This window comes from Diceros bicornis, chromosome 10, assembly GCF_020826845.1.
Source record: "Diceros bicornis minor isolate mBicDic1 chromosome 10, mDicBic1.mat.cur, whole genome shotgun sequence".
NCBI lineage: Eukaryota > Metazoa > Chordata > Mammalia > Perissodactyla > Rhinocerotidae > Diceros > Diceros bicornis.
This window is the reverse complement of record NC_080749.1, coordinates 1939463-1962604: the sequence shown is the minus strand read 5'-3', so window position 1 is coordinate 1962604 and position 23142 is coordinate 1939463. Positions and strand designations below refer to the sequence as shown.

Below are 23142 nucleotides of genomic sequence, written 5' to 3'. Positions count from 1 at the left end.
TGCAGGCAGCTCTCCTATGGGGCCATAGCATCCGTTCTCCTAGATATGTGCCCGGGGGCCCAGAGATGGGCAGAGGAATCCCTAAGGTTCCTAGGTTTCTACTTGTTCCAGACCCCTCCCTGGCCCAGCCTGAGGCGCACAGAACTGGGGTCCTGCAGTCCACCTCTGTGCGCACCCAGAACTGTGATGAGCACATCCTCCCCTTTTGTAGGCATTGAGAACAGGAGAGAAAACCTCAGTGAGGGTCCTGCTGTATAAAGTGGAGTGCATCCAGCAGGTGATTCCAGGTGTTCCATGTGCTCACAACATGTCTGTTGGACTAGGTTCTCTGTTGATGACCTACTGTGCTCTGAAATGCTGAGCAAATGCTTTCTAGCCCCTGTAGATCCTTTAGAACTGAGGAGGCCTGGGGGCTTGGGTGGATGAGAACTGAGGATAAGGAAGAAGATGCCAGAGCACTGGACACCAAGTCCATCCAGGGAGAAGACTAATCCTTGTTGGACCCTTGGGGTTCTCATCTGGAGGTAGGGGGAATCATTGTCAGCTGAGGTTAGGATGCCTTAGGAGTGAAGAGGACACCTGGTGGGGAACAGCAAAAGGGGGGGAAGGTAGACTCCCGAGACACCTCCCACTCCCTCGAAGCTGACAGGTCCTGCTCCTTTAACCCTGGGACCCTGGAGAGCCTCTGCCTTGAGGACACCCGAAGAAAAGTTTCTTTCTGTTTGGTGGAGTTCCTCCCTGGGCTGCAGTGCTAGTGCTGACAACCAGGAGATGGGCAGCCTCTTGTGTCAGTGGTGGCCAGTGAGTTTTTGTTTTTATTTTTTTTCAGTTGTATTGAGATATACTTGATATACAGCACTGTGTAAGTTAACACTGCTGTGTGGTATATTTGAAACTTGCTAAGAGAGTAGATCCTAAAACTTATCATCATCAGGAAAAAAACTTCTGTTTCTGCTTGGTGATTGATGGTAACTAAACTTTTCGGTAGCCTCTACATTATATATATATATATATATGTATATCAAGTTACTCTGCTGTAAACCTGGAATTTACTCGGTGTCCACTGAACTTTACTTGAGCTCCTGGAGCAGTGAAGAGTCAAGCAGAGGTCTTTCTGTCTGTCCCCCTGCCTCAGAAACAACTTGGACCTCCTATTACTAGTGTTCCTCTCCACAATCAAAGTTGGTCAGAAGCGGGGGGAGGGGTGCAAGATCTTCCCATGTACTCATTCAGCAGCTGTGCACTGAGCACTCACCCTGTGCCAGGTGCCCTGGTGGGCCAAAATGCAGGATGAAAATGACCAAGTGGTCCCTGCCAGCCAGGAGCTCACAGTCTAGAGGGGAAATGGACAAAAGCAAAGACATGAGCAAGAAAAGAGCAAGTGCTGTAGAGAAACACAGCAGGGGGCTGTGAGGGAGGGCTGGGGGAGTCACTGGGTAGGAGGGCCTGAAAGGCCTCACTGGGGTGACATTTGCTGGGACAAGAATGACAAGAGGGAGCCAGCCCTGCACGTATCTGGGAGCAGTGTGTCAGGCAGATGGCACCACTGGTCCTGAGTCTCACAGGCAGAAGTAAGTTTGGCCAGAGGAGGTTAGAAAGGTGGCCAGTGCAGCTGGAGGGAGCCTGGGAGGGGAGAACAGGAGCCTGGGTGGAAGGTAGGGCCAGGGCCTGGTAGGCTGTGTCAGTTACGTTTCCCTCTCTGACGTCATTGCCCCTAATGTTGCATTTCAAAACTACAAATGTTGACTATCTCACAATTTGTGTGGATCAGCAATCAGGCACGTTTTAGCTGGGTGCCTCTGCCTCAGTGAGTTTAACAAGTTGGGGCTGTGGCCTTAACTGAGGCTCGACTGGGGGAGGACTTGCCCCCAACTTCACCCTCAGCCTTCAGGATTCAGTTTGGCCTGAGAGCCTCAGTTCCTTTCTGTTGGCCTCGGCACTCCCGTGCTGCTCTCCTCGATGGGCCTCCACAATGGGCAGCCCCAATACACCGGTATTTGATTCCTCAGTTCCAGAGATTCAGCAGAGTGAGAGAGAGAGAGAGATGGAACATGGGAGAGGGAGTAAGAGGAAGTGAGAGACTTTTTTAGTTAAAATTTAGACAAGACATCCCATCACTTTGGCTGTTATTATGTTCAGAAGCCAGTTACTAACCACTTAGTGGTTCCACGGGGATGGCTATACTATGGGTGGGGCTTACTGGGTACCACTCTGGAGGCTGTGCACCTCATAGGCCAAGATGAGGCACTTGAGTCTCATTCTCCATAAAACAGGAAACAATTGAATGGTTTTATGCCACAGAATGGCAATATCTGAATTTCCATTACTTGCAACCCCCTCATGGTGCTGACCTGAAAATGAGGTCAAGTTGGAAGTGACTGTCCCAATATCACATTCCTGGAACCCAGGCCTGTTTTGAGTGGTGGTCTGTACTACATCCCATCTCTCCTTGTTATTCTTCCATCTCTAAGTTTGTGCCTTAGGCACATGTGACACCAGCCCACAGGGGTAATAGATATTATCTCATATACACTTGGTGATGTCCCTAGGAAGTAGATTCTAGCCTGATCCTCATGGTGCAGGTTTGGAGACTAGGGAGGACCTGAGAAGCACAGGGACTATCCCAGGATGAAGAACTGGTAAGAAAAAGGAGGTCTGCATTCATCTCTGTCTCCTCAAAGCTAGGACCCTAGTTAGGTTTCCCGGGAGCTGTGGCTAGGGCTGTGTGGGCTCCTTGTGTACAGTTCAGGAGATGACATGGGGTCATAGACCTCCACAGATCTTATAACTCTCGTAACCAGGCACCCACAGCCCCCCATCCAGCTCACTTGACTGGAGACAGTCAAAAGGCAAAGATGTTTTGTTGTTGTTTCCCAACTTTCTGAGGATCTGGGCTCAAAAAATCCCAGAAAGAGAATCTTTTTGGTCGTTGCCAACGTTGGCTCAGCCGTCATCCCCGATGCCTCTGGGCATCTGGCAGGAGGCAGTGAAAGGTAACACGGGGCAGCCCAGGAAAGGCTAGTGCAGGCCAGGGCACAGCTGTGTTCCCACCTGATGAGTCCCCCACCCGTTGCCCTTCTTTGTGTGTGTGTGTGTGTGTGTGTGTGTGTGTGTGTGTGTGTGTGCGCGCGCGCGCACGTGTCTGTGTGGAGTGGGGAAGGCAGGGCATGAGGGGTGGGTCATTCCTAGGTTGGAGCTGGTTGTTAGGTGTCGGAAGCCTGGTGGGTCTGTCATGTTCATACCCTAGGTCATGGCTGGCAGCATGAGAAGGTGAGCTCCTCTACTCATATGTTACCGAGCCCTAGAGGTTTCATCTGCTTCCCTCCCTGATCGGAGTTCTTTGCAGAGATGCTCCTCTGTGACTGAACTGAGGAGCAGACTTTATCTTTGAGGTTGGCCCCAGTGGCAGTGTGCAGGCAGCCCCTGATTCCTTCTGGCCCAGCTCCCGGGCAGTCTTTGTAGAACTCCACTCAGGAGGTCATCGAGGAGGTGCCCGATGGTTTCAACTCCACCAACTCACTAGACAAGAGGCAGGTGCACGAGGCCACCAACTCCATCCGCTGCTGCTTGAGATGAGAGCAGGAGCAGAGGGTCTCCACACTCAGGACCTTGAGATGACAGGCTAGGACCAGAACTGGGGCGGGACCAGACAGGGGCTCTCCCTTTTTCAAGCTAAAGGAGATGTACATGCAGGTTACCTTGCCTGGTTCGGAGCTGAGCTGCCTGACTCTCTTTCCCTTGTCTGGTGTGAGCTTCTCGAGGCCACTGAGGCAGAGCCGGAGGATAAGGGGTACTGCAGGCTGGGTATTCCTGGAAGGGAAGTGGGAATCTTTCCTGTGTTTAGAAGGACACATGGAAAGTCAGCTATGTGGGTCAAGTTTTCTCTTTATCCCGCTCCAACGCCAGCTGCAGAGCTCCAGCCAGCGGCAGAAGCAGAACAGCGGGCAGTGGTGGAGGTAGAGCTGGCTCCAGCTCCATTGACACCACCCCCTCTAGCACAGGAGCCAGCGTCCCCTCCAGCAGCAGTGTTGGAGCTGGAGCAAGGGCCGACATCAGCTCCAGCAGGAGTGGGAGCTGCTGAGCTGGAGTCACCTGGACCATCATTTCTAGTGGGAAGTCCATCTCCACCTGTGGCTGTTAAGGAGCATGAGAAGAAGCCCAACCTCACAGCCTTCCTCCTAAGCTGGTGGTGGAGCAGTTGACCCTGATGGATTAGGTGAGCAGCTGGGCTGTCAGGACGGGGTGGGGCAGGTCTTCCCTCTGCCATCATTGCCCCAGACCTGATCCGCACTCCTATGACCAAATCCTGGCTCCACCCCTTACCAACCGTACGACCTGGGCAACTTTCTGAACCCCCAAGGCTTTGCTGTCCACCTGCAGAGCGTAGAGGTGGACACTAACAGGACCTGCTGCACAGAGTGGGTGTGCCAACTCCATGAGGTAGAAGAGATGGAAAGCTGGGTGGGGCCTGGCCCATCAGTGGGTGACGGAACTCACTGTGTGCACCCAGGTCCGCGGTGGCCCAACAGGCTGCTCAGGAGGCTCAACAGCCTTAGGACTTATTAGAGACCTGATGTGTACTTCCCTACAAGGGAGACAGACAAGGCCCGTGGTTGTAGCTGCCACAGGAGAATGTGCATCAGAATGGGGAGTGGGACCAGAGTGGGGATCAGGGTGGTGGAAGATGCCCCCTGGGATGAGCCGAGTTGAGCCACCATCTGGAGCTTGGAGTTAGCCAGGACAGGCTGGGTGCAAATGCCCCCTCCCTTCCCTGCCTGTATTGGGTTCTGGGTCATCCTGTGCTGGGTGCCTGCAGTGGACAAAGAAAACCCAGGGACTCTCAGAAGGCTCAGACCACATCCTGAGCTTCCTGAGCTCCGGCTGTAAACTGTGACCCCTGTGTGGGACCTTTGGGGCTGTGGACACAGAGCTGGCATGTGGCAGGGCTGGGTGACACTCCCCTTGTTCCCCAGGAGCTCTTCCGGAAGGTGCTGCCCTCTCAGTGCCTGGGCTCCAACTGGGGCAAGAGGAACAAGCCCGGCAATGAGCACCTGGCACCCACCCTCCAGGCCACCGTCGACCACTTCAGAAGGGTGGTCAGCCTCGTCGTCACCACCTGCCTCGGGGACCCAAGCATGACGGCCCAGGACAGGGCGAGGGTGGTGGAGCACTGGATCCAGGTGGCCCAGGTGTGCTGCGGGAGGCCCAGTGGAGCCCCTCTCTGGAGACTTGGGAACTGCCTCTCCACCTTTATCAGCTCGCAGGATTGCAGAGTGTGGTCTAAGCCCCTGCACAGTCTCTAGGCCCTTCCTGCCAGTGGCCCCGCTGACCTTGACTCCAGTTCCCAGTGGGAGGATGCTCGCTTCCTCCCTGGCTCCTTCCCTGGGTTGAGCTAAAATCATCTTGTGAGTGTTACTCTTTGGGTCCTAAATGTGCCCTTCTGGGGCTCCCTGAGCATCTGTCTCATCCAGGAGGGGAGATTTAAATAGAAGGAGACTGAAACTAGAGCAAGCAGGGCTCCAGCGCCTCACCTCACAGCTCATCCTCTTCCCTTCCCCAGGAGTGCGAGATCCTGAAGATCTTCTCCTTGCCCCGCACTGTCATCTCTGCTCTGCAGAAACCCTCCATAAACCACCTGAAGAACACACGGGGGAAGTTTCCCGGTGGGTAGGCCCCTCTCCATAGGAAGACCAGGGTGGATGGGGGATCTCCTGTATGTCTGCCATTGGCCCCTCTGTCAGCCGGGAACTCCTGGGAGGCAGCAAATGCTGGGGACAGGGCCTGGGCCTCGGCGGGGTGTCTCTGAGCCTCCTGGGGTGCTTTTTTTTTTTTTTCTTTGTGAGGACGATTAGCCCTGAGCTAACATCCATGCTAATCCTTCTCTTTTTGCTAAGGAAGACCGGCTCTGAGGTAACATCTATTGCCAATCCTCCTCCTTTTTTTTCCTTTCCCCAAAGCCCCAGTAGATAGTTGTATGTCATGGTTGCACATCCTTCTAGTTGCTGTATGTGGGATGCGGCCTCAGCATGGCCGGAGAAGCGGTGCCTCAGTGCACGCCCGGGGTCCGAACCTGGGCGGCCAGTAGCAGAGCGCGCGCACTTAACCCGTAAGCCACGGGGCTGGCCCCCTTCCTGGGGTCCTTAGTGTACCAGTTCTGCTTCAGGACTCCGTTTCCCTAAGGGTCAGGTACTGAGTTGAGCCACATTTGGACATTTTCAAGTGTTTATAGCAACAGAACTCTACGCCCAGTTGAAACTCAAAGGAGTCAAAACAGAGCTGCTCTGTAGAGCTGGGGAGTGGAGACCCCATTGACCAACAGTGGAGCCCCACCCTGGTCCCACGAGACCTTAGCGCTCAGAGGAGCCCAGTGAGAACACTTCTCCAGGCAGTTTGAATCTCTTGGGTTGTCAAAGAAAAGGGATTTGCACTCAGAACACTCATATTATTGCTAAATTTATCCTTCCCTCTTTCCCCTCCCCGAGGGAGAGCTCTGAAAAACTTAAGGAGCTTTATAGCCACAACAAGTCCTTGAGCAGAGAACTGATGACCAAGGTAGAGTGGAGGCTGGGGGTCTGGAAAGAGAGGAGGGGTGTGGAGGAGGGGGACTGGGCAGGCTGTGGTTTTGATAGTTTCTCACTTGAACTTTCTCTGAAACATTCCTCTCTATCTTGTCCAGATTAGCAAGCAGAGGGATCTGTTCAGTCCATGGGTGGGTGAGGTGCCGTTTGTGGGCAGGAGGCCCTGGTCATGGGACACAGTGGTGTTGGCTGCGCTGTTACAGGAGGAGTTGCCGAGCTGGCACCATCAGCAGTTCTCTGGCTTCCATGCACGTCCATCCTGCTGGATGTAGCTTCTTCCAGGCTGTTGGGCGGTTGGGGTGGGTTTAGCCTCAGCCTAAACCTGTCCTCAGGAAGCGAGGCCCGTGCTGCTCCTTCTCTCTTCACCACGTCTCCAAGGGGGGGCACCCTGCCTGCCCCAGGGACGGGCACAGCAGGGGATTCCCATGGCCCAGGTGGACAAACAGGCTGCTCATCCTTGGATCTGAATGTCTGGACCAGAGACAGATGTGTGTGCATTCTGGGACCCCCCAAACCCCTAGAGCAGTCACTCGAGTCAACCACAGGAGTTTCACCTGAGTGCCTGGTTGGCAATGACATATTCCCCCGGTGGCTTATGAGTAGCGTCTAGGCAACTGATGGATTCTTAGTGGATCCTGCTGAAAGGACGTTAAGAGCTTCATGTAAACTGGGAAGCAAAGCATCCTGGCACCCCCCCTTCCCTGTGGATCAGAGGTGGCACCTTGGGGGTCCACTTCCTATGTGGATAAAGACAGAGTTCAGAGCAGGGGAATATCCTGAGGGGTTCCCTGGGGAGGAGAAGGCTTTGGCATGGCCTCTGTCCCAGCCTGGGGGCCAGACACTCCACGGGGACTGGGGCAGGCAGGAGCCACTCAACCACACTCCCAAGACACCCCATCATCTTCATCCATGGCTCGGCCCAGGACCAAAATTTGAGAGCACAGGGGACAGGACTGTTGTCGGTGATGCGGCGGGGGTTAGGTGAGGATGTTGGAACAGGACCTCTGGCTGGGAGGGGCAAGTGGCCTCCTCTGTGGGCCCCTGAGCAACTCACTGCCCCTGTTTGGGCCTCTGTGTCCTCATCAGGGAAATGGAGGCATGGTGATCGTGTTGTGTAGGCCTCACAGGGTGGTGATGAGGAGGTAAGAGGAAGGAAAGGAATGTGGGAGCTTTCTGCCTGCTCCACCTGGAGGGGTGAGGGCGAGAACAATGATGACAGTCATGTGACACTGAGGCTTCAGGAGAACCTGTGAGGTAGCTGGAGTTCTCACTCTTTCCAGATGAGGAAACAGGCTTGGGGAGGCCAGGCCACAAGCCCAAGCTCACATCCAGAGTGAGAGTTGGAGCTGGGCTTGTTCTGGAATCACAAGATCTTGGAGGGTGGAGTGGCATTGGTACCAGTTGACTCGAGTCACATGTCCAGGGTCGGAGGCCAGTGGTGCTGGAGAGAAATGGGGTGAGGGGACTATGGCCTCGCTGACACTGTCCTCGACCCTGGCAGGAGGGGCCCTCCACCTTTGCCCCCCCGGAGAGCAGCCCCCAGAGAGTGCAGGAGAAGCAGCAGCAGCAGCAGCAGCAGGTGAGTGTGCCTGTGGGGGAGGGGCTTTGCCCTCCCAGCTGGAGGCCTCAAATCAAGAGAGGAGGGCCCTTCCTCCTGGTGCCACAGTGCCTGAGTCCCCCAGTAGAAGTGACCAGGAGGGGTGCCTGGAAGAGCTGGTGCAGGTTGGGTTTGTTGTGGGGAGGGCCAGGGACCGCACACCCTGTGATTTGCCAGAAGCCGGCCCTGGGAGGTGAGGAGGAGGAGTGTGGTGTTCTTGGGGTGTGAAGCGAGGAGGAATTGAGGGGAGTCTGCTAAGGGTCCTAGGCTGCTCCCCGTGGCAACCCTGGTGTGGGCCAGGAGACTCAGGGTGAGGACTTTTCAAGGGAGGGTCTGCACGGGGATGACTTGACAGCAAGGGCTCATCCCACCTGATGTGACAGGGTGTTGTCCCCTATCTTGGTACTTTCCTCGGTGACCTGCTGATGCTGCACCTGGTGAAGGGTGATTATCTCAAGGTGGGTGAACATGGGGACCAAGCAGGGTGGACCAGGATCCTGAGCCTTGGGATGCACGAGCCCCCGAACTGAGCTCTGAGCTCTCAGCACTTGGCTCATCTCTCATGAGAGCCTCGCAGCCGCCCCTGGGAGCTGGGGCAGCAGACCCATCTTAGGGATGAGTGAACAGAGGCTCCGCCTGAGACACCCATTCCGGTTCCCCAGGCTGGGGAAGCTCAGAGCTGCCTGATGGCTCAGCTGCATGAGGTTTTATCTGAGCTGGACTCTGCCTCTCCGTCCCATGCTGCCCATGGGGGAGAGAGATGTCAGGTCCCTCCAAGTCAGGCAGCACATAAGTGGCTGAGCAGTCTCCTCTGCCTGAGGCCTCAGCCTCCAAGTCTGTCATCAGAGAGCGTTGTGCTGCCAGGTCCCTTAGCCTCTCCCCCATGTCCTCCTTCTCTGGAAGCCCAGAGCACGGCCTAGGTCCAAGTCCTGTTTTCTCTGCATGCCCGGCCCCCTCTGGGGACCTGGCAGTAGTGCAACATGAGAAGGGGTGGGCATAGAGGGCTAGTCAGTCTAGGGGGCTCTGTCTGATGGACTCTGGCTGTCTGCCTTCCAGGGGAATGAGATCAACCTTGAGAAGAGGACTGAGGAGCAGCTGCGGCACTCCCTGCAGGGGAGGGGAAGGAGGTGGAAATCAGAGACCCTCTGGGCAGAACAGTCCCTGTTTCCACCCCGTGTACCTTACATTGAGTGGAAGAGATTGATAACAGAGAAGTGGGAGACCCATCCAATTGGCGGGTGGGTTGAGGGGAGGATGGCATCAAGGAAAACTTCCTGGAGGAGGGGTTGATTATTCCCATTCTGAGAACAGGTAGAGCCTGGATGGGACTGGAGGGAAGGAGGGTTCCCAGGACTGGTCCCCTGTCCCACTCCTCATCCCCCACAAGGCCCCTGCAGCATCCCCCACCCAGGGTCTGTGTGCATCCTCTTCTTCCCTCTGGTCCCAGGAATACCGACTCATGAGGGAGATCCTGCTACTCCAAGTGGCTGCAAAGAATTACAACCAGATCCCCAGGAGCAATTTGGGGCCTGATTCCAGGACATGGAGCTGCTCAATGAGAATGATAGGTGAGGCCGGGCAGGAGTTGGGTGAAGGCAGGGGTGGACTCTCCCTGTTGGCCAGTCCAGAGGGCCTGTCTCCGTGACCCCCTGGTCAGCCCCAGGCCTTATTTCATGGTGACCTCTGGGACACCCAGACTCTAGCTGCTGGGCAGGCAGTGGGGCTCCTTGTAGGCTCACAAGTGCCTCTCTGTCCTGTAGCTACAGCCTGTCCCGCCAGTTGGAGCCCCAGACCTAGTTGGCCAGCAGAATACTCAAGGCCAAGAAGAACCACCCATCATCAAGGTCAGGGGTGAGTGAGTGTCTGGGCCGGGATGACTGACTCCTAGGGGTTCAGTAAAGCTTCGGGCTAAGCGTGGCCTTGGGGAGTCGGACAGCTGGCACTGGGATCCCACCTCCACTACTGAGCAGTCCTGTGACTGGGGTGACTCTCTTCAGCTTCCTGAGACTCTGTTTCCTCCTCTGTGAAATAGGTGATACTAAATGATTGCTCACGTGGCAGGGACAAATGGGGGTACTGGTTGCTGACAGCATTGAGCACAGGATCTGGAGCACCCACTGCAGTGGGGACAGGGTGGGGGCCATGATTATGAGGGAGGCCCCCAAGATAACCCGACTCTACTACTCAGCCCCGAGGCCCCAACACTGAGTCCCGTACCAGTGGCCGATCACAGCCCCATCCTCAGCAGCGGGGACACAGCTGGGATGCTAGCAATGCACCGGGCCAGCTCCTCCCACCCGATGGGTAGGGGAGCATTGTAAGCTGATTACTGGGGCCCCCTGAAGCCCAAGAAAGAGGGGACGACCCCACCCCAGCTCCCTGACATCTCTACCTCAGCACCTATTCATCCATTGGGGAGGGACGGTAGTTATGTGTTGTAAATAATAAATGCCATATTTGAATATTATATTACAGTCCTGTTCCTTTTACAGCCTGGGAGTTGTGGTGTGGTTCTGTCACTTTCTGTAGGCATGTAAGTGAGACACAGAATCTCATTTCTCCTTGAATCAAGAACTCTTCTGGGTCATCAGCTTATTGTATGTGAGAGAAGGGCCAGCCCCTTCCCTGGCTAGTGGGGACACTCCCAAGTCTCTCTAACTCTGAGGACAAGTTCATTTCAGTATCATTCAGCTCCTCCAGGAGCAGACATGGCCCCCCGCCCATTCTCATGGGATTTAAAGGTTGAAGGTACTTTCACAGGCAGAGCAACAACCACTGAAATGTGGGTGTCTTTAAAACAGCACTACCCAGGATCGTGTCGTGCCACAGGCAGGGGCTGCCTTTCTACATTCTGGAGGAACAGGGAATGTTTTCTGCTTCTCTTGTTGAGGTTTCTTTTGACCAAATTTTAGGAACTTTTAGTTTTCTAGTTCAATCTCTGGAATTGCATCAGCTCTAAGTGGAGAAAACAATGTAAAAAGATCAAAATGTGCACGTGGAGAGGACAAGGCCTGAAAAAGGTTATTTGCAAATGGACTCAAGGCAGGCAGGACTTTCCCTCCTCAGGCCTCTCTAGGGGCTCCATGTTCACTACTGACGTAGCTTTGAATCCTCCTGGGATCCTTGTCCAGGACTCTGAATTCCTTTTCCTGCTTGTTTTGTATCCAAGGGGAAAGTTTTGTGACGCAGCTTTAAGGCTACTGCTGGGCCTCGTTCCATAAACATGACTGCTCCCTGTGGACTAGGATTTTCAGCACCCCTGCCTTCCTTATGCAATTCCCTTTAGGGCAGAAATTCCCTAGAAGGCCCCCAGCCTCTGTCTCAGGTTCATCCTGGCTCCTCCTCCCTGGCTTGGCCTGATGGAGCCCATGTGAGCTCTGCTTTGCCAGGATAAGGGACCATAATCCTGGCCAGTGAGTGATCCCACATTGTCCCTTGCTGTCCAGGGTGACTTGTGAGCCCCTGTCATTCTGAGGTCCATGGTCTTGGACAGTCCTCCAGTTTACACACTCAGTGTTGGTGTTACCAACTCATCGAAATGGGGCAATTGGGCCTGAGCCCTTAAACTGTGTTGCCCCTGGGTGGCTGTGTTTTGTCCCCAGTATTCTGCTGTGGTTACATCACAACCATCTGTTGGAGTGTGAACCCTGTTTGGAGCTTTGAAAGATGAGGCATGAAAGGGGTGTGGGGGTGGTCCAGCAGGGAGTGCCACGGAACTGATGATCCATGGACGTGCATGAACACAGCCTTACCAATTAAAATACTGAAATGCTTCCCATCTGGTGGTGAACAGACACTGCTCTGAGCTCACACCGAGAACCCACCCCATGACTAGGAGTTTTCAAAGGGTTACCACATAGCATTTTGAACCTCATCCCTTGGGAACACCCCGTAAGACAAGGGCCAGATGAATCGCTTGGCACTCGTGAGTTATCCCCTGCTTTCTGAGGCTGCAAGTGTCACCCAGACACACAGGCTGGACTCTGCCAAGGAAGCCTTCTCAGGACAGCCAGAAGCTGAGAATGAATCCTGGGTGCCGGCATCCTAGGCCCTTCCTGACACAGCACAGCCACCCAGGAAAGTGATTTGGTAATGGAAAGACTGGGATGCCGTACTTTCCCTCCAAGGAGAAAGAGAAGTGCAAACAGTGAAAGCTTGATCCCTCAAATAGACAATTAAATCCCAACAAGCAGTGTGTTCTTGTCAGATTACTGATGCTGAAAAGGTCTCTTTTGATAATAGCACGATCCCCCAACTGCCATGTCCATCTTTATGAATCAAATTTCCAACACATATGGATCTAAAAAACTGAGGCAAATCTGGTATTTGCTTAGATGCAACTCTGAAGTAGCATGCAACAAAAAACAGAAAAATGGAGACCTAGAAGTAAATATCTTATTTGAGAACATAGATATCAAAGTGCTTTTGAAATAATATTTTGGAATCTATTGGAATATTACACAAAAAGAATAATCCACTTTAAGTAGGTTTTACTGTGACTGTGAGGGGAAAACCTGAATCATCCTGTGACATTGATAACTCGCTGCTGACTTTAAAGTACAAATAAATAATGTACATAGTAAAGGAAAATGAGAGAACAGCATGAAAAAGGAAGATCTTGGTCTCCTCACCTGTAACCAAACCTCTCACCTCTGAAAGAAACCGCTGTCTATATGTTCTATGTCACGCAGCGGAGTTTAATAAAAGTATCGGTATATTTTAAAGTTTCAAGAGTTCAAAGCAAGGAAACATTAGAGACACTGCAAAGAGACATCACTGAGGTGCCTGCTCCGTTTCATCTGCTGTCAGGACGTCCTTTTTGGCCCCTCGCTTTCTCTGCCTCGCTAGCAAGTCTGTCCGCCATCAGTGCTATCACCAGTCTCTCTCCTGTGCTCTTCACTGCCCTTTCCTCCTTCCTGATACCTTCCTCAGTCGCCAGAAATTGTTGGCAGTGGAGCTGTGGAATGCCCAGATCAGCTCCTGGAATCATCCCTGCCAAATCTGAAGACCGGCAGGAGTGGGCATGGGACCTGGAGTGCAGACCACCTGCGAGCACACCTGGCAGGGATTCACCTGTGTGACTAGGTGCAAGTTTTTGCAACGCTTTGGCAAGCTTGAAAGGACTGACCAGTTGTGCTGCACTGCTGCAGACCTGGAGTCCTTGTGGTCTCTCGGGCCAGCAGACCTGGTGGGGCTGGTCCAAGGTGTCCTCCCAGAGACTCGTCACTGCCAGGATGGGATGGGATTCTAGTAACCGGCCTCTTGAATATGTCACTGGACAGCCTCAAAAGAATGGAGATGCTTAAACCAGGCTTTGTTTTGGACTAGTTCCCACAGTTACACTGCTTCCTCTGTGAAGACATGACTACCATCCTTCTTTTTCTCTTATCCTATAAAAATAAACCATGAAATTGGATCAAATGATAAAGGAAGCCTGCCTTTTTAGGACAGTTATCCTGGCTGTTTTGTACTTTCACCCGTCCTCTATCCTCTGGGGATAGATCTGACCTGTGTCCCAGGACGTCATCAGGCAGATTTGCATCAAGAACAGAAAGCTCAAGGTCAAAACTCAAGGCTACTCCAGATCATTTCTCCCCCTCCATCCAATTAACACCCCTTCCTTGTTTGAGTGTGTTTCTCCTCTTCTTGTCCTTGTCACTCTCAACCGCACAAGTCCTGGCACTCCCTCTCAGGACAATCGGTCCCCAGTCTTTTACTAAATCCCAAAACCTACCATTTCTGTGTTTTCTGACTACTCATTTGCTTAATCCATTGACCACTTGGTGTTCATAGCTCCTTTAGAAGTTAAATCAGGGCCGGCCCCGTGGCTTAGCGGTTAAGTGCACGTGCTCTGCTACTGGTGGCCCAGGTTCGGATCCTGGGCACGCACCAACGCACCACTTCTCCAGCCATGCTGAGGCCACGTCCGACATACAGCATCTAGAAGGGTGTGCAACTATAACATACAACTATCTACTGGGGCTTTGGGGAAAAAAAGGAGGAGGATTGGCAATAGATGTTAGTTCAGAGCCAGTCTTCCTCAGCAAAAAGAGAAGGATTAGCATGAATGTTAGCTCAGGGCTGATCTTCCTCACACACGCACACAAAAGAAGTTAAATCAATAGTGACGTTATCAACCACCCCCTGTTAGCGACTTACTCCCATATCCTAGATGTTCATGTAATCCAAATGGTGATGTTCAAAAGTAAATAATTCAGAAAACATTCACCCGCACAAATTCCTGATCTCTAATATTTTTATTCAAACACTCATATAGTAGATACCTGTCCTTCAAGATCTAAAGTAATGCCAGATCACCGATCTTCACCTTAATTTCCTCCTACACCTATCAATCCTGGCTTCCATGGACTATGATCTCAATAATTTCCTTGGAATAATAAAAAATTCCTTACCACTCATTTATGTTGTAAACCTCCAAACCAAGAAGATCCCGATTATCTGCCATGCCATAGCTACTGCTGGTCTTATAACAAGGTGAAGAAAAAGCACGAAACATCTTTTGGTACCACTGTAAATACAAAACCATGTGCATCAACTGGTAGGCACCCATAATGCCTGGAAATTTTGTTCTCTTTTTTTGTGTTAGCTCAATAGCAAAAAGACAAATCAATTTAAAAAATGGACAAGGGACCAGAATAAACTTTTTCCAATGAAGACAGACAAGTGGCCAATAGGTGTCTGAAAAGTTGTTCGGCATCACTAATCAGGGAATGCAAATCAACACCACAATGAGCTATCACTTCACACCTGCTAAGATGGCGATTATCAAAAAAAAACTAAAGATGACAAATGTTGGTGAAGATGTGGAAAAAAGGAACCCTTGCGGGAATGTAAACTAGTACAGCCATTATGGAAAATAGGATGGAGTTTGCTCCAAAAATTAAAACTAGCGTATGATCGGGCCGGCCCCGTGGCTTAGCGGTTAAGTGTGCGTACTCCGCTGCTGGCGGCCCGGGTTCGGATCCCGGGCGTGCACCGACGCACCGCTTCTCCGGCCATGCTGAGCCCGAGTCCCACATACAGCAACTAGAAGGATGTGCAACTATGACATACAACTATCTACTGGGGCTTTGGGGGAAAAATAAATAAATAAAATTATAAAAAAAAAAAAAAATAGCGTATGATCCAACAATCCCACTTCTGGTATATACCCACAGGAATTGAAATCAGGGTCTCAAAGATATACCTGCACTCTAATGTTCATTGCAGCTAATTCACAAAACCCAAGATATGGAGGTAATAGATGTCACTGATGGATGAATAGCTAAAGAAATGGAATATTAGTCAACTTTGAAAAAAGAAGGAATTCCTTTCATTTTTGACAACATGGATGGACCTAGAAGACATTATGCTAAGTGAAATAAGGCAGACAGAGAAAGGAAAATACTTGCTTATATGTGGAATCTAAAATAGTCAAACTCATACAAGCAGAGGTTAAAATGGTGATTGCCAGGGGCTGGGGGGATGGAGAAATGGGGAGCTGATGGTCAAAGGATACAAAGTTTCAATTATCAAGATAAATCTAAGTTCTGGAGATGTAGGATACGCCATAGTGCCTACAGCTGACAAGACTGTATTGCATACATTACATTTGCTAATAGAGTAGATATTAAGAGTTCTTACCACACAATAATAGTAATAAAGGAGGTGAGAGAAAACTTTGGGAGGTGATGGATATGTTTGTGGCCTTGATGGTGGTGACAGTCTCAAGGGTATATACTTATGTCCAAATTCATCAAGCTGTATATGGAAAAGTATGACATCATCGTTGATTCTTCTGCACCTTGAAACGCCATGTCCTCATCACAAGAGAAAAAAATTTGTAACTATGTATGGGGATGGATGTTAACTGGACTTATTGTGGTGATCATTTCAACATATAGACAATCATTGAATCATTATGTTGTACCCCTGAAACTAATAATGTTGTATGTCAACTTTACCTCAATTAAAAAAACAACAGGGGGCCGGCCCCGTGGCTTAGGTGTTAAGTGCGCGTGCTCCACTACTGGCGGCCCGGGTTGGGATCCCCGGGTGCGCACCGCTTCTCTGGCCATCCTGAGGCCACGTCCCACATACAGCAACCTAGAAGGATGTGCAACTACGACATACAACTATCTACTGGGGTTTTGGGGAAAAAAAGGAGGAGGATTGGCAATAGATATTAGCTCAGAGCTGGTCTTCCTCAGCAAAAAGAGGAGGATTAGCATGGATGTTAGCTCAGGGCTGATCTTCCTCACAAAGAAAAAGAATCACCTGGAGGTTTGTTGAGCAAATTGCTGGCTCACCCCTAGGAAAAAAACAAAACAAAACACAACAGATGAAACCATTTAAATATTGTAAATGAGTTCAGTGACTCTCTGAAACTGCCCCATGCCCATATGGGAGTTACAGGAAGCAGAGAGGATGAAGTAAGATGGAAGAAAGTTGTACAAAACAGTAATCAAATTAAAATCATTCAAGTTGCTATCAGCTCCTTGTGGCAAAGTTCTGTGAGCACTGATCTTTCACATTTATCCTGGAAAAACATACTTTCAGATCCAACCCATAATAGTTTCATCATTTGCTCTAATGAGAAAATTTCAACTTAATAAATAAAACCAAAAGCATCCCTTATGTATGAATAAAGTTAGTGACCTTTACAGAGAAAAGAGCATATTTGCACAATCTCAATAAAGGAAACAGAAGAACTGAATGATGATGAAGTCTCATTGAAGCTTATCTTTGAAAGCCAGTAAGACCAGATTATCCTTTCAAGGATGTGTGTAGAGCTGTCAGCCTTGGAAGATAGAAATAGTGGCCTCCTCTGGAGCAAAGGGCAGGCTTGCTTACTGCCCAGTATAATAAAAACAACACACACCCCCGAGGCAAATGTCAGCAGACTTCCTGCCTGTTATCAAAGATTTGAGATCCTTAAGCTCTGAGTTCTTGCAACCCACTGCGTGTCACCTGGCCCACTGTGTATCACCCTGTAGGAAGTGGGATTTAGTGAACCAGTGCAAATGCTGATACTCTGGACACTGCTATTGCTCTGTCATTAAGTCCTTTGTCTGTGACCCATGGGTCTCGTATCTTTTGCCAACATCTGTAAGACCGTGGTAGGCTGACTTATTGGTTTGCAGGTAAGGTAAAATATCAGACCTTTCACAGTTCCTGACTGTCTTGACATGAGTACAGCCATGTTTGGCTGCTCCATTGACCTACAGCCACCAGCACAAAAAGAAATATAAAAGCTGCTTTCTGCATGGTGGGAACTGGCCCTTCTCCCATGGAGATAGTTGCAATGTGTAAAAATTTCAAGGCATTTCGGGCGCTGCGGCCTGGTGCAGATTGGCCGTCTGTGCCGGGCTGGGACGATAAACAAGGTAAACAATACATGTACACAACTACTGGGCTGGGCCGACAGCGGGGGGGGGGGGGGGCGGGGGCCTCAGTGCACACGTATGCCACTGATAACCATTTGTGCATGGGAATACTAGATGCTTGCTCTGAAAAAAAGCTCTGTAACTGCTTACTCTGGAAATTATTGATGCTATAAATAACTGCTGGGGACTGAGACCTGGTGAGAGTTCCACCTGTGGAAGGGACGCCTTGCCCAGGACGAGTGATCCTTGCCCAGCCGTGTCGATTGACAGGACTCTCCTGGCAGTGGGGCGGGGATGTTGTGAGTAATTGATTTATTGTGGAGTAATTGATTTATTGTGAAGTAATTGGTCTGATGTGTTCTCTTTTCGGTCAACCTGGTGTTTCTCTTTCCAGTTGATTTGTGTCATTTCCCTTCAGTCGATCTGGTGTTTCCCTTTCCGATCGATCTGATGTTTTTCCCTCTTATTATATGACCTATTCGAATCTGCTGCTATCTCAGCCTATGTGGATGTTTTCCCTTTCTAGTCGAGCTGGTGTTTTTTCCTTCTTATTATTTGACCTATTCGGATCTGTTTGCAGACTATCGCCTTTACTATCCTCTACATAATAAAATATACCTTCAGTCCATTTGCTTGGAGTGGAAGGTTTCTTTTACGTCTCTGATCGAATTCCCGAACCTCTCATAACACTGACAAACCCTTAAAGTAATTAGTAGTCTTAGGAACAGAGAGCTATCCAGAACATTATGCATGGATGGTCTTCATAGAAGACGTCACAAGTCTCCAAAACTTCAGTAAGTCTCTCTGACCTCTTTTATTTCTACCCCAAGTATAAGGAGAAACACCAAGCTATTATAGACCTAGGGCTTGTGCAAGCCTTCTGGAGACCTAGTGACCAGAAACTTCCCATGGGGAGCAAAGACAGATGGGCATATTTCCAAAATGGACCCATGTGCCTCCCAATCATCCAAAAGACAGTACATTATCTTAATTTATGATGATTGGATTCATTAAAATCTTCTGATGGGCCAAAGATACACTTCTAAGAGGAGTGAGGCACATGGCAGTTGTAAGCAGATTAACACATTTGGTGAATAACAAACTCTAAACTAAACTTAGTGTTCTAATCAATTAAAAGGTACAACAAATTTAATTAGGTAGATTAAATGATATTTAATGCTATGCCTGATTATTACTCTGCAATAATAAACAAGCAGCTCATGTAAATAACTATAATTGGTCTTTAAAATATGATAGTCAGGACTGTTTGAGATAAGCTGGAGAGAAGGAAGGGGAGAAATATAAAAGGTAGCTGCTCTGTAGCCACTCTCAAGACCCCTGGATCTACATGTAACCCAGGAGATCGAGGCAGATGGCTGTGTGCCTAGATCCTCCTGCACTGTGGTTCTCAGGGGTGTCACGGGGCTGAAGCAGCTTCCTGAATCGTGTTTACACGTCTGTGTGTACAATACCCCTGACCATGGGGATGAACCACCATTCAGTCATCCCTTACACCCCTCTAATTAATAATTAGATTTCAGAATCATTGTATCATTACATGAAAATTTATTCCTCAAACCTGTAGGAGGCCGAGCTAAAAGAAAATCAAATTTCAATGGCTTCTTTTCTTTGAAGGACCAAGATGTTCTTTCACACTTGGAATCCGGATTAGAGGATAAATCCATCAAATCAATGGAAACAAGTTAAGAAATGGACAGAGGGATATTTCATTCATATATACACAGTTTGCACTGTGACAAAAATAGTTATATTTTTAAAAATTAGAATTTTTTGAAATTTTATAGATATTAAAGAGTTTGTTCTGCTTATACTCCCTCTGGTTTACCAAATCAAACTCAGTCTTTAATGGGGATTTCTAGCATTGAGTGTTAATAACAGCAGCTTTTAAAAATTCTTATCTTTCCCAGGTCAAAGACCAAGGGCAGAGGTCATCAAGAGGTCAAGCCTAATCTACCTACAGATGTGGCAGGCTTAACTATGGATGTTCAAGCCAAACATTGCCAGCAGAATCACATCTCTTCACCCATAGGTGAGTTTTTACTAGTAATCACAGAGACTTAAGGATATCAAAGGAAATTCTTTATTAAGAACCAAAGTTATAGATTCCTATCTTGGGTTCATTACTTTAAATTTTTGACCCAAATCATACATATCGATTGGACCATGTTCAAATCTATGATCTTTAGAAGATGCAGCCTGCAGCTGAAGAGAAACAGATACGACACCAATATCTTACCCTCTCTGAAGCCCAACTGAGAGCCCCTGGAGTCAGAAGTTTTCAAGACAAGAAAAAGTCATCCTTCTTCGGAACAGAGAGAGTAGAGGCTATTCAAACATTCAACTTTAAATTGTTAACATGACTTGTTAGAATGTGATGGAGCAAGCAGAATACCTTCTAAGTTTGAAGATTTTTCTCCAGAATACAGAGATGGATGACCTTGAAGTCCAGTTTCCCCATAAATGTCTTTATTCAGTGATAAAATTAATTTCCCTATAAAATAATTACCATAAAAATGTTAAAAATATATCATAGTCTTTGACTAAAAGGAAACAAAGCAAATTGAGCAGTTGAATAGCAGTGTAATAAATTCCATACAAGGATCTCACTGCGGCGTTATGTATAATAGTGAAACTGGATATAATCCCATCTCTATCAAAGAAGAAATAAACAAATCATGGTATTCCTGTTCTTTGGAGTACCTCTAAAACGTCTAAAAAGCTAAGTTAGAGTGATGTGCACTGATAAGGAGAGACGTCTATGATATATGGTTTGGGAAACAGCAAATTGCAAAAACGATGTAGTTATGTGATTTATGTTAAAAAAACTTTATGTGTATTTATAAATTCATAGGCAATGTCCAGAAGAATAAGCTGCAACATCTTAACAATAGTTCCTTCTGAGTAGGGGAGTGAGTTTGCACGGAAGGGGATGGAAGGAGAAGGCTTCACTTTACTCTACATAGATCTGTGTAATTTGACTTTTTTTACAGTATGTATTTGTTTCATAATTAGAAAAATGAGTGATGTGACCATTTGGTGCAGGGCAACAGTATTATGTTCACCAGTCTCTGTACTGTATGTTACTGCACAGCACGGACTGTAGGAGAAAGCCCAGAGGAGCAATGAAGACAAAGAAGACAAGACACCTGCAAAAAGTCAGTGGAGTATTTCTACATAACAAACCTTCCAGGTGAATGACGGTCAGTATCTTCCACTGCTCCAGCTCTTGCAATGAACCTAGAACCTGCCCAGGGTAGGCCAGAGGACCATGCCATGCTAGCCCACTCCCTGCCCGGGACCTGTTTGTGCAGGTTGACTCCCATCAAGGAGACAGTGGACTCAGGATGGGGCCTGTGCCTTTGGAGAGGTGACAAAGTGGAACACCAACTAAGTGCACACGCCTGAGAGGCTGAGTTCCAGGTGGAGACTCAAAATGCCCCAAGAAACTGTGTGAAGGAAGCTACTCGAACTCTCTGAGCCTCAGTGTCCCCCCCCTGTAAAATGGGAATCACAGGCCTATTTCACAGAGCTGTTGGGGAAGATACATAAAAGTGCCTGTGACAGCCAGTGTCCACATTATTAACAAAGTCGTATCTGACTTCAAAATAATCGATGAAAAGAATAATCTTGATGAGACCAAAGACGAGATGCCCAGCTTCGTAAGCAGCCCCAGCAGCATGAGAATGAGAGGAGCTCCAAGTAGGCAGGGTTCTTCACAGCTCCACTGGAGAGGATGAACACAGGCTACACCAGGATAAGTGGCTGTTGTAGTGACTCGTGTAGTGAGGGTGGGTCCCTAAAGACACTGTGAAATACAGTTACACACAGTGGCTCCTAGGAAACAACTAGAAAGCAATCAATGCAGCAGGTAGGAATGGGAAGGGGGCAAGCAGAGGAGGGTCAGATCCACAAAATCTGACGGAAGACACTGAACCACGACGAGCGCCCAGCTCTGTCAACAGCTGTTGTGGTTGCGCCAGGAGATGAAACGTCTGAGAAGGCCGTTGTGAGGACTGATGGGAGCACAGTGGTCACTGCAGCCACACCCCAACAGCAGTGCATCAGAGCACACAGACCCCGAGACTTTCCTCTCCATTAATCCTTGTTTTAAGATGATGAATATCCTCATGTTACAATGTCTCCTTCCAACCCTTGTGGACGAGAGTCATCAGAACCCCCTGAAGAGGGCACAGGCCAGAGTAGGATGGAACTCTGGGGGCTGGGGGAGCGGCGCTGCACCTGACCACACGGACTATCACCCGGGCCTATTGAACACGAGAGAAGAAACCGAGGATGTGGTCTAATGAGAATTCCCCGTCTTGCCACATTCAGAGACACTACAGAGTTTCTCATCAGTTCTTTACAAAAATGTTAAAGAATTCATGTGTCATTAATTCATAAAGAGGCAAATTCTTGACAAAGTGACAGGGTCCAGTTTCCAGGACCAGGTTTTTCACTTGCTTTGATAATATCCCACATTCAGGAATCGGAAATATAACCTACTGGGATGTGTAGTATAACCAAGGACTTTTTTCCGTGTAGATCAATGCCCAGATATTTAGGGAGGACATAAATCATGAAAGCTGCTAACCATTCCTCCACAGGTTTTAATAAAACTTTTAAGTTAATTTACCAATATCAGGAAAAGAGAATTTGGCCATTCAAATTTTTTGTTTCTGCATTCAAGCGTACAGTACAGGCAAGAGAATGAACAGAAAAAAATTAACAAGAAGGTCTTCCTTGCATTTCATCTTTTGCAAATAAGCAGGATATTTTATGCTCTGTTCCTTTCACTAACCAATTTTTAAAGAATACGGTACATGTGACTATCCCTGGGTGTGTTTATCCTGGAACCTTGCTGGAATCCAAAGCAGAGATGTTAAAGCTGACGGGTTTCAAATGCTGCCCAAGTGCTGTCTACCTTGAACATCCCTCTCCCAAAGCTGGACCACTGGTCTCTTCCTGAGGGATCAGAGTCACCACCTGTGTCCCTGAGAGACTGGCCACTCAGGCCTGAGCTGGGATTAGGCGATCAATCTAAAGGGCAAAATGCTTAAGTTATTCTCATCTTAAGGGTGCTGTTTCGGAGGCCTCGGCACTGGAATGTGTTGGTGAAAACGGCCTACTAGATACTTGCCTGGGAATTGGGTTGTTCTCCTCTGCTCTTAGCGGATCCTGGGGAAACCAATGATTAACCTCTCAGATGCCTCAACTTCCACACCTGCAAAAAAGGCAAGCAACAGCCAATGTTACCACCCACCAAAGCTCTTAAGTTGTGCTTGCAAGAGGGGCCACAAGGGCGAATGTCTCCCAAAAGCTGATGAAATGATGGCACTTTGGCTGGAGAAGGCAGAGGGCAGCAGGCAAACTGGAAAGTTTCTGGGATGTCAAACCAGTTCCCATAAGCACTTTAGAGAAGTACCTGGCCCTGGACTAGGTAGGACCTGTGGAAAGACCCACAGGCACACAGGTGGGAGGAGGAATCAAGCAACGGAGGGAGGTGGTGGGGAAGAGGCGCAAGCCCGGCTTCAATTTTGGACAAAAGCAGTTGCACGCTGTA

General features: G+C 49.2%; 1 long non-coding RNA gene across 22 annotated transcripts in view; it reads left to right on the top strand.

The window, feature by feature from the left end:
• LOC131410579 (uncharacterized) overlaps positions 1-23142 on the top strand; it is a 63995-nt gene that overhangs the window by 22096 nt on the left and 18757 nt on the right. For 14 of the 22 annotated variants that reach the window (XR_009221333.1, XR_009221332.1, XR_009221334.1 and 11 more), the window contains 9 exons: positions 4111-4216; positions 4974-5189; positions 5561-5663; positions 6483-6552; positions 8080-8163; positions 8559-9413; positions 9623-9743; positions 9936-10026; positions 19490-19611. This is a non-coding gene — a long non-coding RNA (uncharacterized LOC131410579). Of the gene's footprint in view, positions 1-4110; positions 4441-4973; positions 5190-5560; positions 5664-6482; positions 6553-8079; positions 8164-8558; positions 9414-9622; positions 9744-9935; positions 10027-10363; positions 10667-19489; positions 19612-23142 lie in introns of those variants that run through there. The other 8 variants (XR_009221331.1, XR_009221317.1, XR_009221330.1 and 5 more) reach the window with 8 other exon arrangements.